The sequence below is a fragment of the Corythoichthys intestinalis genome, chromosome 12 (genome assembly GCF_030265065.1).
Source record: "Corythoichthys intestinalis isolate RoL2023-P3 chromosome 12, ASM3026506v1, whole genome shotgun sequence".
Lineage (NCBI taxonomy): Eukaryota > Metazoa > Chordata > Actinopteri > Syngnathiformes > Syngnathidae > Corythoichthys > Corythoichthys intestinalis.
This window is the reverse complement of record NC_080406.1, coordinates 25,898,748-25,913,706: the sequence shown is the minus strand read 5'-3', so window position 1 is coordinate 25,913,706 and position 14,959 is coordinate 25,898,748. Positions and strand designations below refer to the sequence as shown.

The 14,959-nt window shown below is 38.9% G+C and overlaps 1 long non-coding RNA gene across 2 annotated transcripts; it reads left to right on the top strand.

Moving 5' to 3' along the window:
- Positions 1-212: 212 nt before the first annotated feature.
- LOC130927266 (uncharacterized) lies at positions 213-13,387 on the top strand. Of its 2 annotated transcripts, none has more exons than XR_009066380.1 (4): positions 213-330; positions 4,826-4,987; positions 5,048-5,188; positions 12,413-13,387. It is a non-coding gene; the product is annotated as an uncharacterized LOC130927266 (long non-coding RNA). The 2 variants fall into 2 exon arrangements; XR_009066379.1 differs by having other exon boundaries at positions 5,043-5,188.
- Positions 13,388-14,959: the final 1,572 nt, after the last annotated feature.

The following is a 14,959-nucleotide window of genomic DNA, read 5'->3' as shown; positions in this document are numbered from 1 at the left end:
GCTTACTAAGTCCTGTGTTTTCAATATTAGCTTAATAGTAAATTAAATAAAAATACAATAATACGGGTACTACTGCACCGAAATAACCTTTGGAAAGAAAAATAAATTCACGTGGGCTAAAAACTCAACCCGTACGGTGACGTCACACGCTGACGTCCCGCCCGCGACGTCATAAATTCAAGAAGTAAATGCGCGCTCGGTTTTGACAGTCCAGCATGTGAATAGAGGATGAATACTTGTGGAAAAGTTTGTTAAGAGTATGGCGTAAGGATGTTGTAGCGGCAGCCTAGTGTGCACCCCAGACCCCCGCGACGCCTAACAAGTTAACAGGTATGGTGTGAGCGTACGCGCGCCTGTATCTGTCAAATGGACTATATTAAAGACGCCGAGTTTGCCATGTCTCATGCGTTATATTGAGGGCACCGAGTTTCCCTTGTGTTATTATGTATTATACCGAGGACGCCGTGTTTCCCCCGTGATCTGACGGGGCTACTCCGTCACAATTTTATTTTGAAAGTGCAATTATTTTTTAAAAGGAAATAGTTGTTGATTTTTTTATGCTTTATTTCGTCCTGTGCATTCATATTAGAGGGTAATATTTTTTAAATTGGTTCGAGTAACGTGATCCCGCCCTCTCGATAAATCGTCTCGAAGGTTCTTTATTTTTCGTTCTTTTCCGCTTGGATGCTTAAAAGGAAGGACGTAGTGAACTTCCTTGGCGCCTGAAGCCAATAAGTCGGCCTTGTTGAAAACTAATAATTTACTCAACGCTGAAATAAGGCCGTTTGAACAAATTATAAGAAGGAAATAACATTTCCTCGGTGAGTGTTGACAAAATGAAGGGAAGGTGGTTCAGACATTCATCATTGCTAATTTGAGAATTTCATTTTGAACATGTAGTGTATGTGAACCGGAGGATTGGAGCCTGCATCCACCCAAGTTCACATTAGAAGCAAAACTTCATCTTGGTGAGTTGTCTGTTCTCAATGAGTTGGCTAAATGCTAGGCGCGAAGCTAGTGAAATGCTAATGCTAATCGCGACACTAACATGAAGCTAGCGAAATGCTAATGCTAGGCACAAAGCTAATACTAAGCTAGAGCGACTCTAATGTTAGCAATGGGGAAAAAACTGTTAACATTCAATTAAGAATTGTTTGTTGTGTTATGTTGTAGCACAAAATAATGCGACCTTTGTATAACATTGATTAAGATGATGATAGATGATTTTGTTATGCTGCATTTGAATGGCAGATGCATAAGCAGTAGCTTTGGATATTTTTGAAATATGTGAATATCAATGGTACAATCATGTGATATTTAGACAAAGAAAAGAAAACTATTGCTACTGAAAAGATTCACTTAGTGATAAAAGGCTGCGGACAATAATTGTTATGCTCGCTATTTTTTTTTTTGTTTGTTTCCTCCTTTTATTCCCTTCATTGGATGTGGATGAAGAATTCGAAACTGGATAAAGACTCTGGATAAAGACTTTTCCAATGGATGAAGATGGCAAGCCTATGGCCAGAAACCGACTGATTCGGATTTAGACGGACTGTCTGGTTTGAATTTTTGTTTTTTTATTTTATTTTATATATTTGTATATACTATACTGCCGGCTTAAAATAGTAAATAGTTGTTGTGTATTAATAGAATTATTTTATTACTCATCTTGACTCCCAATTATTTCAGTTACTAAACATTATTTTCCTTATTGTAATCTCCGAGAACCTAGTTGTCTGCCCAAAAACAAAATTTAATTCACAACCGAACCCTGTCATCTTGAATCGGGGGTTACAGTAAGTTGCCATGAGGATTGCTATGCCGCTGGCAATGAATTGGCACACAATGGACAATTCTATCAAGTGCATCTGCTTATCCTGAAATGTTTGGCAATGTACTTTTCCGAACACCTCTCAGTAATTATACACTATAACAAATACAAGTACAGTAAATTATTGTTTTGTTACATGAATAGCTTTTGACAGTGTTAAATATAATATAGTCGTTTATAGATTTAACCTCTGCCAGGTGAACATCCAAATTAAGTCTGTCACAACTGAAAGTAAACAAGTTTCACACTGGGTATAAAAGAGACCACAGGAAAAAAAAAAAAAAATCATTTTAGACCTCTCAGACGCTTGAAACTTATTAGTTCTGACTTTTTAAGTATTTCTTTGTGCCTATGCTCGCTCTCTCACAAGAACAGTTGTCCAACTAATAAGCAAAGTACCCTTGCTCCAAGCTGTTTATCTGTCACTACCAGTTAACGGTTAGGGTAAAAACAACTTATACAACAGAAGTCAATGAAATATTGTGTTAGGGCTGTTTAATCTGTCCCAATAAAAAAAGACAAATTTTTTCCCCGATTTTATTTTTAACTTGATTTTTCCCTTTTGATTGTTATTTTAAAACTTGACTATTTCTTTTTTAATTATTATTTTTTCATCTCTAGTTTTAAACAATCTGCAGCAAAAACATAAGAAACCCGGGGTAGTTAAACTTTTTATCTACATATGAATGAAATATTAACATAAAATTAACCTGCCTCAAAGAGACGACACTTCTCTGGTTCAATATTTGAAATGGCAGACCCAAAATTCCAAACATAAATATAATAAATGAGATACAATAAACAAAGAAAAACAAAACAAAAAGTTCATTCATTCACCAATGGAAGGAATGTATAAAAAATGACTGTCTCACAAATGAGGGTCTTTTTTTAGACGTATACATGAAAATAAAATGAAATAAACTAAAATAATAAAACACTAAATGGTCAATGGTCGTGGAGAAAATGGTCATTTTCCAGTTAAAATGACTGTTTCTTTAAAGTGTGCTTCTTCAAAAACACGTGACTGACGGAGACATTATACCAGGGGTGGGCAAACCGGTCCTCGAGGTCCGCAGTGGGTCATGGTCTTTGTTCCAACTGATTCAGCACAGACAGTTTAACCAATGAGGTTTCAGTGGAAACAAGAAGCACCTGACGGCAATCAACTGATTGCACTTGTAAGAAACCAGATTGGTGAAAGGCTGTCCTCATGATGGGTATGAACAAAAACCCGCACCCACTGCGGCCCTTTGTGGAATAGTTTGCCCACCCCTGCATTATACTAACATATTTATTTATGACTTGTCCCCTTCGGGGTCACCACAGCACAACATTTTTTCCATGCCAGCCCATCTTCTGCATCCTCCTCTCTAACAGTAACTGCACTCTTTCATGGCCACGTCAGTTTCAACAAAATACATTATCACTGCAGCTTAACTGTACAATGACATGATAAGCATTTTTAGCCTCTGCTTGCTCTTCATTATCCTGCAGACTTTCAAGTAGACCAGGGGTTAGGAACCTATGGGTCGCGAGCCAGATCTGGCCCGTTTGACGGCTGCATCTGGCTCGCAGGCAAATCTTTAATTATTAAAAAAAAAAAAAGTTTCGTTATACCCCTTTCCGCATTGTGGGAAACGCCGACGGTAACCGGTTATACGCTGGTGTTGTGCAGTAATGAGCAGACGTGACTTTTGCGGCGTATGTTAACTTTTTTAATGCTCCAACAACACTCGCGCACTTTTCACTGGTTATCAACAAAAAGCAACCTAGATGTGCTACGTTAGATCCCCCCAAGTCCCATGCCATTGGCTGTTTGAGCTCAGGGTGATTGTGGGTAGTGCATATACTAAAACCGGCGACTAGAAAGCCAGTTTGCAGTAATTTTAGTGGGAAAGTGGCAAACATACATGTCGTTGTGTCTATTTATCTATTTACCTATTTATCAGTTGCACTGGCAACGCAGATGAGGCAGAGACACTGTTCAAGTGGGTCGCTGTATTATGCTGTCGAAAATAGCAGCCAATGTGCTCATGTGCGTAGAGCAAACTACCCTCGTTTTTAGTTTCCTTTTCCACGTATGTCAGCTCATTTTAGAAACCCTTTTGAGAAGATGGCAAAAACAAAAAAAGACGAGGAGTATCGTACTTTTCAGCAGGAATGGACAGAGGCATTTGCCTTTGTGGAGAGTTTTTGACGACTTTTCGGATAGAGACAAGATAATTAAATGGTTTAAAGACGTTCATGATCGTACCATCATGATGTCTAATCAAATTGAGGCAACGCAATTGAAGGACATAAATGTGGCCTCGTTTTTTCTCTCGCTTTGGATGAGTCAACAAATGTAAGCAATTCATTTCAGTTCAGCGTGACTGCAGGGTTTTTACTATGAAAGGGACAACAAGAGGGGAGGGTTTATACAAGTCCTTCATTGAGTTCGCTAAACAACAAAATCTACCGATGGATAAACTTGTTTTGGTGTGCGGATTCGTGGTGCTCCAGAAGTCTTATTAATGGTAAGAAGCACTCATCATTGATTAGCAACAGAATAACAATGTTATTAAAAAGAATTCAGAGACTTATTGTACTTTAAAAGTGTTGAAATTACATGAAATGCACTCATTACTTGTATTTTTAGTTTTAAACATATGGTTTGCTCTTACGGAATTACATTTAAAAATATGTGGTGTTCATGGCTCTCTCAGCCAAAAAGGTTCCCGACCACTGAAGTAGACCTTAGTGCTGCCCTGCATTTAGTGGCACAACTTGGTACTACACTGAATTAGAGCGTGCCCACTGCCACTATAGTGTAATCAAACTGCAATTTAGCAAAGGCACAAACGATGAACTGTCTAATAACAGGGCACCAATATTATGTTTCAATGCTATTCATTGAAATGCAAAGGAAGCAAGGTGACGTCATGGGACAAAAACGCAGGGGAGCTGCTACAGGTCACTAAATGCTCCATATTTCATATCTTATTTTACTTTCAGCACATGGGAGAGGAGCGCATGTGTCCAACAGAGCGGTTGAGTCCCTTTCCTCCCATGTGCAGCCTGCAGGGAAAGCAATGTGCACTAATGGTGACTGGCTTGTGACATTCAGTTGCGATAGAGGACATCGCTTCACTGGAGACCTTGCAGAAGCCATATACGGTGAGCAGAATGTGGCCAGATGGAACTCGGCTAAATTGTCGACATTTCCCTTTAGAACAGCCAGCATAGCCAGTTCTACAATGTGGGCAGATTTCCTTTTCCTCATCCAAAACATGTGCACGCTTATGGAAACCCACAAAAAAAAACGGCATAAAGTGAGTGCTCTGGAGCCTCCTGAGTGGATCGTCTGGGAGGACAAAGGTGAGACTGGCTGAAATAAAGCCGTATGCCCGCTGTTAGGAAATGAAATGTAAAGCCATCACTGTGATCCATCTTCATTAAACAATTTCCCGTCTCCCTTGCTTGGGGGGGGGGGGGGGGGCTGGCTATCTTTTCCGAAGGGTCAGGTGCTACATGTCCGCCTCTCGGGTGTCTGCATGTGTTTAAATATACTGTAGAGCAACCACGCAACGGACTGCCACTGGTCGCGTGCCGACTGGCTGCCATTTAACTCTTGGAGGGTTTCCCATCACACCCCTCCAAGTGATATATTGCAATGTGACAAATGCAAACGGAGGCATTTAGGAAAGCAGTGGGAGAAGAACTGCAGTTGTGTTGTAAATGCAGCTGCCCGGTTCCAAACTAAATTGGACGCTTTTAGAGCCTAATGCCAGTCACATTGCTAAATCGGTGTAGATCTCATTACGTCACTTTTTCCTCCAGCAAAATAAGAGTTGGCATTTTTCTCGCAAATAACTCATAGATTTGTTGAAATTGGAGATTATTAACCACCGAGCACAGAAACCCCCCCCCCCCCCCCCCCCTTCATATGTCACTGTTTTTACAACACATTGATCATTGTAGTTCAACTATCAATTGATATCAGACTGATAGTATGAAGCTAGATAAAGTAAGGTGCGATATTTCAGACGCAAAACAGTTCTATGCCGTATATTTGCTGCATTGTAAAGGTCTATCCCATCCTGTGGTCCACAGATGTATACAGTACATTTGTGGGCATTGAATAGGTATAAAGTCTGCACACCCCTGTCATCGACTTCATAATGATATAGACAGGACACGTTCCCAAGACTATGTGCCACGCCTTCAAGTAGGGGGGCGTCCCACACTCCGCTCCAGTATATTTGTGGGTATTGAATTCAATTCAATTTTGTTTGTATAGCCCTAAATCATAACAACAATGTCCCAAAGGGCTTTACAGAAATGAAGCAACAAAAATGAATAGATACAGTTCAAGTCCTGGGTATCCCCTATCCTTAAGACCCTCCATGCCGGCAAGGAAAAACTCCAAGAACTCCAGAGTCAATTGGGAGAAAAATGAGAAACCTCGGGGAGTACCACAGTCAGGAGAGATCCACTCCCAGGACGGATAGACAGGAGCCCCGGAACTGCTAGTGGGAATTAGCAGGCGAAGTTACAGTCCGTAAAAATACAGTGGAATAAAGGAGTATTGAGTAGATATAAAGTCTGCATACCCCTGTCATCGACTTCATAATGATATTGACGGGACACACTCACCAGACACTGTGACACGCCTTTAAGTATAGGGCCGTCTCACACTTCGCTTCAGTCGGTCATTTATTCTCAAACACATGCAGCGATCCAACGCCGGCTTTAGGTTGAAAAAGTACAAAAGCGGTAACGTATACAAACAGGAAGGATTGTCTCAGGAGTGATTTGTTTGAGGATTGAAGGTGATTGTTATATTTTTCGTACCATGCATGCGTTTTGAAACGTGAAAAAAAATCAACGGGAGAAATTAACTGCTACAGCATTGGTGTCATAATTCTCAATATTTACGTAAAATAAATGCTAACTTCCGTTTTTTTGCTTTTAACCAAGAATTGAGACTGTTTTATGTCCATATCTATAAAGAATTAAGGGATTTAAGCATTTATTTACAAGAATTTTCAACGTAAAGAGCTCTTTGTGGTGATAAGGCGGCACCACAGTAGCTTAGAGACTAGAAGAACAACATATTTACTAGAGATGCACGATAATATCGGTCACCAATAATTATCGGCCGATAATGGCAATTATGACGTCACACAGACAATCCAGATAAAACGAAATTCAACCGATAATGCAATCCGATAATTATATACTTGATTTAGCCTCCAAATGTGCGCAATCAACAGTTCTGTCCACTTCTGCTAGTTTTAAGGAGGTATTTTTGTAGTGTAGTAATGTGATATATGTTAGGAATGGCTTACTTTTAAAGGCATTTTTGTGCAACTTGGGTGTTTACTCTCTAAGTAATTGTTGCCAAAAGCTTGCCATTACACAATGTCATTGCCATTGTTTAGATGTTGGAATTTACAACTTGTTCACATTTGATGTGGAAAAAAATAGCACTAAATTACATTTTTGCACAGTAACATTTGATCTTTGTATACTTTAAAATTTTACATACATATTTGAATAGAATTATCGGTGTGACATTATCGGTTATCGGGTGGAAGGGGCAGGAAATTATCGGTTATCGATATCGGTTGAAAAATGTATTATCGTGCATCACTAATATTTACGTAAGATAAGTGCTAACTGGCCAGTTCTTTGCTCTTTTAACAAAGAATCGAGACTGTTTTACGTCTATATCTATAAAGAATTCAGGGATTTCAGCATTTAATCACAAGAATCTTCAACGTAAAAAGCTCTTTGTGTTTCCACTCGGTCAGCTTTGACGAAGATAGGCCCCCTATTAATCGGCCCCGCTCCCCTTGTCCCGTCAATATATTAAGTCTATGCCCCTGTACAAATGACGGGTTTTTTTTTTTTTTTAAATGAGATAAATTCTTTCAAACACTTATACACAGATGTGGTCTAGAACCTATACGTAAATCTCAATTGATTTTGGTGGGCTTATGCTTTAATGTAGGGAAATTAAACAAATAGCTGAAATAATCAGAATCCCAGCTGAAGGAAAACAGCACCAACGCATGATACAGCCACCACCAAGGGATGGGACCTTTTAACAAGGAGCAGTGTTGTTTTCTCCCGAAATGGCCTAGAATTTCAACATTGCTTTCATTAAACCATAACAGCATCTCGCAAACAGATGTGGGAAAATGTGAAATGTTCAAATTACTTCTCACAAATATACAAGGGAGTGTAGTGTAGTTTTAGCATCAAACATCATATGTTTCTCTGACAACTTAATTAGAAGATTTATGTTTTTCTTATTATTTTTTTTTACACAGTGATTGCCCCACTATCTTTGCTGTTTTCATGGGAAATTAAAGCAAAACGTATCTTCTGAATTATGGATCTGTCAATGTTGTGATTTGTCTAAATACAGAACTCTTTATAGTCAATCTTCAGCTACTCAGGTAAGTTTATTGAAACAGGTACAAAACACCCCCAAACACTACAAGATAAAGCTGTTGAAAACCTGTTGTCTGAATAAAAACAGACGTGTGAGTAGTGGAAATTTGTTTTGAAGAATACAAGTACTTTAGAGGCTACCAAAATATTCCAAATATCACAATTTGCCTACCTTTCCTGTGCCTTTGAATGCAGCATTTCCTCATGCATTCATAGGCAGAATCGAATGCGGAGTGTGTGCATGTGTGTGTGTCTTATGCAAATTGCTCAGGGAGGTGATTAATTCATAATGTGTTTGAGTGCAATTGAAGGCAGCGGGAAGTGATCAAGGGCAAGGACATTATGGAATGGTACAGGCTGCATAGGGGTGGCTCTGCTTGCTCTACACTGTACCACAGCACGACAACAGCTCATTACATGGAGACAAAACACCTCCCCCACTGATAATGAACAGCTTTCATGAGTTTTTTTTTTTTTTTTTTTTTTTTTTTTTTTTTTTTTTTTGCCCCTCGCTGTATTTTGTTCCCTCCTGTGCTGCACATCATTCTTAATCCACCCCAATCAAGTATTGATCCAACACTATGTCTCATATCTATGCACCATAATTGTGCATGTGCATACAATGTGTCAGATCATTTTGTTTCCTGAAGATGCAACATATGTGCTGCAATGCATCATCGGCCGCAATTTAATAACAGGCAACAGATTATATGACTAAAATTAGTTTGAAGCGCTTCAAGAAATAAGCCAAATAGTCATAAGCTAACATTATTTTTCTCTCTCACACAATAAAATGCAGTCAGACCCTTTTAGCAGCAGCGCATAGCACGCGTGCTATAATTTAGTCACCTAGGGAAATAAAAACAGAAGACTTTCATAGGTTTTCAGCTTGTACTGTGCTCTGTTTGGAGAAAAAGGTATGGCGGAAAACAGACAAGACTGAGAAAGCAGTTTCTGCTCTTGCACTCCTCTTTAAAAGAAACTGTTATATTTTAAGCCAAAACAACTGTTGTGTTTGATGGAACAATATGTCTACATGCTGCCATAGCAGATTCATGGCGCATTAAGCCCCCAAACTATTTTTAATTTGTCTGTCTTACCCTGGAATCCCCCGTTTACAGACGTCGCGCAACCGCTTTTGTTTCAACACAGCCATAAAATGAAGGTAATTAATTATATATATTATTCAAAATGTCATTTTTAGCCTAAAATCATGATTTGATGTCTAATATTTCGTTTAAAAAAAAAAAAAAAAACTTTAAAAAAATATTCACTTGCATATTTTAAACTTTTAAACAAATTATGTCACAATGAAAAAAATGGCGTCTGTAAAAAAGTCACGGGTATCTACCTCATAACTATTGCTTCATTGCATTTTTTTTGGTTACTGTCGCATTTTGTCCGATATGTTAGATGATAAATAATCGATCCAAAGAAAAATTGAAAAAAAAAAAAAAAATGTTTAAAGGGGTAAATAAATGAACAAGAAAATCTCGACCACTCCTTCATGTCTGCGATTTCTGCATCGCGACCCTTGTTATATTACCATGTTTCACCCATAAAATCCCCAAAAAATCCAGCTGTGGCCATTCACAGCTGTGTCTTCACTCTCAGTTATACATGCTAATGGAGTTTTTGGATCGAGACAAGGTAAGTATGCGATATCTCGTTAAAGTCATGGTGTCTGTAATTCTGTTCTCGCGTGCTCTCACCTCCAGATAGGGTTTTGCTGTTTAAAAAACATTTTTTAAATGCCCTCCTGTTCAATTTTTTTTCTTCCCCCAGAAAATTGAGATTTTAAACTTTCCAGTGATGTATCACACATGCATATAGGATAATTTTGAAATTTGGCCAGATTGGGATCTCAGAGCGGAACTTCAAGTCAACTGAGTGTTTTCCGCCGTATACATTGTGCGACAGCTTTGGTTAGACACCATCTAAAAATAGACAATAAAGTTATGCTTTGATCAAGAAGTGTATTTTATTCCGCGACCTTGTTCGTAAATCAAAACACTTTTCCATTTAAATTAATTGATTGATCTAGTTGTGTGAATGCAAGAATGAATGGTTGTTTTTGTGTGCTCTGTGATTCAATGGCCAGCTGTCAAGGTTAGGAAAATGTATGGATCAATTTCAAGTAAATATGTCCACGACAAGGGCGTAGGTTTGCATAAGGACGCTAGGGACATAACAGTACCAACTTTTCAGGATGCTCAAATTGTCCCCACCAACTTTTAAGCAACCTTATTTGCATAATATAATGACTTCGATTATAGCCTATAGGTACTGTAATTTAGATTGTCTTCCCATGTTGTAAGGAAAGAATTAACCCTACCATTATTAAGTGAATGACAGTACTTTCAATATGTTCAGACGTAAATGGGCCAGTCCATTTTTTTCCCTCAAACGCCAGTTAGATTGGCTGATGATTTACCCCCCCACCCCCCCCCACCCACACACACACACACACACATTCATGGCCGGTGTTCTGTCAGATATTTCACCCATTATAATATTTTGCTCCCGAAGCTTCTATGGTGGTGAATAAGCACTCTTTTTCATTTAGTTGGGCACTCAATGTTATCTAAAGGTGCTAAATAAACAAGTTACATCATAAACACACACGTGAAACATGAATATGGCATACATAAATGCCTAAAGACACGGACAAGATGTTAACGGTGAGAGAGTGGCATGCAGTTGAGTTGTGTGCGTGTGCAGCCACAAGGCAGGATGTGTTTGAGGAGAAGTTTTCTACATGTCCGCCCATGATCGAACCTAAGTAAATATTCCTTTATTGAAAGTTTGTAGTGTTGACTTTGGAACCGCTGCATTCGCGGCCATTTCTAACATCAAGTGCATGCGCAAAACAGTTTATATTTTGCGTTCCTGGATAGTTAAGAGATGATTAACTAATATGTATTTCTTGTGAATGATTTTTAGTATAATTTGTGTTCGGATATTGCAATTTAAATTTGCTTATAAAATTCAGACACTTATTCTGGAAGTTTTCAAAATGTTTCTTTAATAGTTTTTGAAAGCAAAGCTTTGAATTGAGGTTTTACTCAGATTTTTTTTAAATTGCTAGCTGAAAATAAGTTTGACTTATTTTAAGCAAAATGTTTGTATATTATATATACCAAAAAAAAAACTTGTCAGAAATGTTCTCAATTCAAGAATAGATATTGTTGAAACATTATTTGAAAGCATTTTTTCTTGATTTAGGTGAAAAATGACCAACTTTTAGATGTATGGGCTTAATAAGAACAAATACGTAGTAATATAGTAAGTGGAAGAATTTGGCGCATTAATCTGTTAATTTACCTTCAACACTCAAAACAAGATGGAGAAAATTGTTCAAATAGATTTAAGAAAAAAATATCAGATTAAGATGTTTTACTGGAAATTTGCAGTCTGAAAGTTACTATGAATCAATTCAGATTTATTTTGCATTAAGAATTTAGCCTATCAATTACCTAGGTTGTTATTGGTGAGAAATGTAGCCTTGACCCCTGTTCACCCAATCTGTTTGATCTTATTTTTGTCCCGTCCCCAGCAAAAAGTGTACATGCAGGTTATGCTGTTATATTGTCCCTACCAATATTGAGACCAAACCTACGCCCTTAAAAACAGGCTTCCCATCATTTCCAATGACTTCAGATGTATTCAAAATATACTGTATATAACAATCAAATGAAGGTACAATTGTGTATACGTACCCATGAGGTAAGGATACATTCAAACGTCTATGCTTTAAACTTGTTTCTTTATTAACTACTAATGTTGCCCACGACGAATATGGTTTTAGCACACTCCTAGTTTAAATTTTGCCAAAATCACAGGTTGGAAAGCGTTTCTGCAAAAATACTATTTTTGCATAATACACATGTCGAAATGTTCAAATGGAGGTGTCACATCTACTGTACTTTTGACTTTAGTAAGCTGAAGCCTGTAGCGCCTCGAGCTCAGCAGTGAGACACAAAGCTGCTATGGCAGCGCTCGTACCTTCAGGTGACAGAGTGTTGATGATTGTAGCAAGGACAATGCCCTGCATGTGTCAAACAATTGGCAAATAATTTATGTCATCTTTTCCACTGTTATTTCCGTGGAGGGGTACTAACTGTGTTGCCAATATCGAAGCTCCTGCAGGGGAGACGACGAAGCCAGGGATGTGCAACAATAAGACGGATGGAGGGAGCGATGAAGAGGGAGTGGACTGGGGGAGGGGAATAAGTGCCAGGCTCAGCTTTTTTTCTTCCCTCTCCTCAACTGAAGATGTGCGGCCATCTGCGAGGAGACAAACACACGTATGGCCGTCATTTGTCCAACATCTTACGTGATGCGAAGGCCTTTCTCTCGCCATGCCAACCTGCGTGGCAGATGATGTATGTGTTTCTTCAGTCCCGTGATTACTAGCATGGAGCTGCAGAGCAATGCTCTTCACCTCATCAGTTCCACAGGCTGCGCTCCGAGGTGGCTGAGGGATTCGCTGCGAGATGCCTTCTGACACGCAGCACAACCAGGGCGGAGCAGCATGAATATTATACAGTGCATTTTACCACAGCCACCCACTGTGAACAGATCAATCGAGGTGGATGAGGTGAATTAGAATTTTAATAGAGTGCCTAGGAGCAGTAATTAAAAAGAATGATTATATTTTTCCTAAATGTATGAAAAAGTGAACGGTCCATTGGGGCGGTGTAAAGCTGCTTTGGTCTAATGTACATTACCTATTTGTCTCGTGTGTCCTTTGTGGAAACTTTCTTCATTGAACTCAAATGGTTCAGATTTGTTTTCATGATTATTTTGGTCTGTAATGTGGCTATTACTTTGTACACCACCTCATCAGCAGTTTTAATGTTTATATGTAAATAGAGACAGTACAGTTGTGTAGGACAGCAATGGAATGTGCAGCGAAATGTCTATAACATGCAATATTTTTTCAGAGTTTTAATGGGGGTAGGCTGGAACAATGAATGACACTGCCATTTCTTTTAGTCGGGAAAGCTGATATGATTTCAGTAAAGAGCACAGCAAACAAAATATCTTGGCATCACTAAGATAGACAGCTTTTTTGTTTAGGTTTCCAAAAGCATTTTTTAAAATCAAATTTATCGTTTCAACATTGTATTTTAAGCGTGTCATTGTGAACAATTCTCTAGTGTTGTTGGCCGATCACACAAATCAGCTGACCTGTCAGCAACACTTGGCACCTTCTCTTCCCACAACCCATTAATCACTGCCAATATGTTGTTAGACATTCATATTATGTTTCACTTCATTTAAAATATCCCATTGCTGTCTTGATGGCCAATCAATGAGTTTCAATACAAGGCATAGCTCATCCAAGACGACAACAATGTTCTTCAGTTAGCACAAGAAGCATGTCAACTGCATGTTTTTCATGCTATTGGTATGGACAACCTAAACGTGTGCAGCAAAAACAAATCCCTCCTATGCAAAGTAAAACCAAAAACTAGTGTACTACTACAGAATCAAGAATGCCCTATACTGGCTAACTGAAAATCTAAAGTAATAGTAAATCCAGAATTACTTTATCAGCCTTAGTACAAAAAAAAAAAAATCAGGCTCCGGGATCTATAGCTACTGGCCCATGCTACACAGCTACCAAGAGTCAAGACGATCCGTTCATGAATGACGGAAGAGGAGGCCATCAAAGTTGGTGTACTTAGGAAGAACAACTAATACATGGCAAGGTTCAGACCACAGGTCTTAATGCACGAATCAGATTTTTTCGTGTTTTTCCGACTTGAGTGAAGCATTAACTTGACTGTCTGAACGGGACAATTCGCATAGAAGTTTCAAATCTGATCTGGGTCACTTTCGTATGTGGTTTAAATCCGATCTGGGCCACATTTTTACAGAATGTGGTGGCGGTCTGAACTGTCAAGTCTCCCAAATCGGAATTCATGCAGCAATTACGTTAGCAAAGAGCGAGAGCGCCAGGCAGGACGTCAGCGATGTGGCTGTGTATTAGCCTTAGCGCCTAGCTTGAACTCTGGTTTTACGCTGGAGGTGGTCATACAAAAATAAAATGAAGAAAAGGCTAAGGCTGAGCCTGATAATTCTCGATTTTTCTTTAGTGCGCCAAATGAGCAATATTTCAGTTTGGCCAAGTCGGGACAAACTGACACATGCACATAAGTCTTATTATGTGCGTGCGTCATGCACGCACAGTGCATGCATGCGTTCTGTCAATCCATATAAACTTTGAATGTAGACTAAACAGGGATTATTCATGTCTGTCATTTGTGTCCTTCTTTTGGAAATCAAAAAGAGGACACAAATACAGCCAGTATGTGTATAGTTATTTGGTTTGATGTTTCTGCGAATCTGCACATGTCAGACTGCGAATTAGTGCGCGTGTGTAATACTTGAGCGGGCTCAACGGACAAAGGCAGTTTGAACGATCAAGCCAAAAAAAACGTAAGACAAAAGATCAGAATTGTGCGTTAAGACCTGCAGTATGAACCTAGCCCATAAATGGCCATTTGGCAGGGCTTCAGCCTGGAAAAAAGAATCAGCTTATTCGGATATGGTTCTTGATTTATTTCTAATTGCAATCTGGCACGTGGTCTGACGTGAAGCGACTCCCGCCAAGTTAAACAGCAGGACAGGAAGGATGTTGTCACTTTAAAGTTCACGACTAAATCTTCCTCGTTGAGC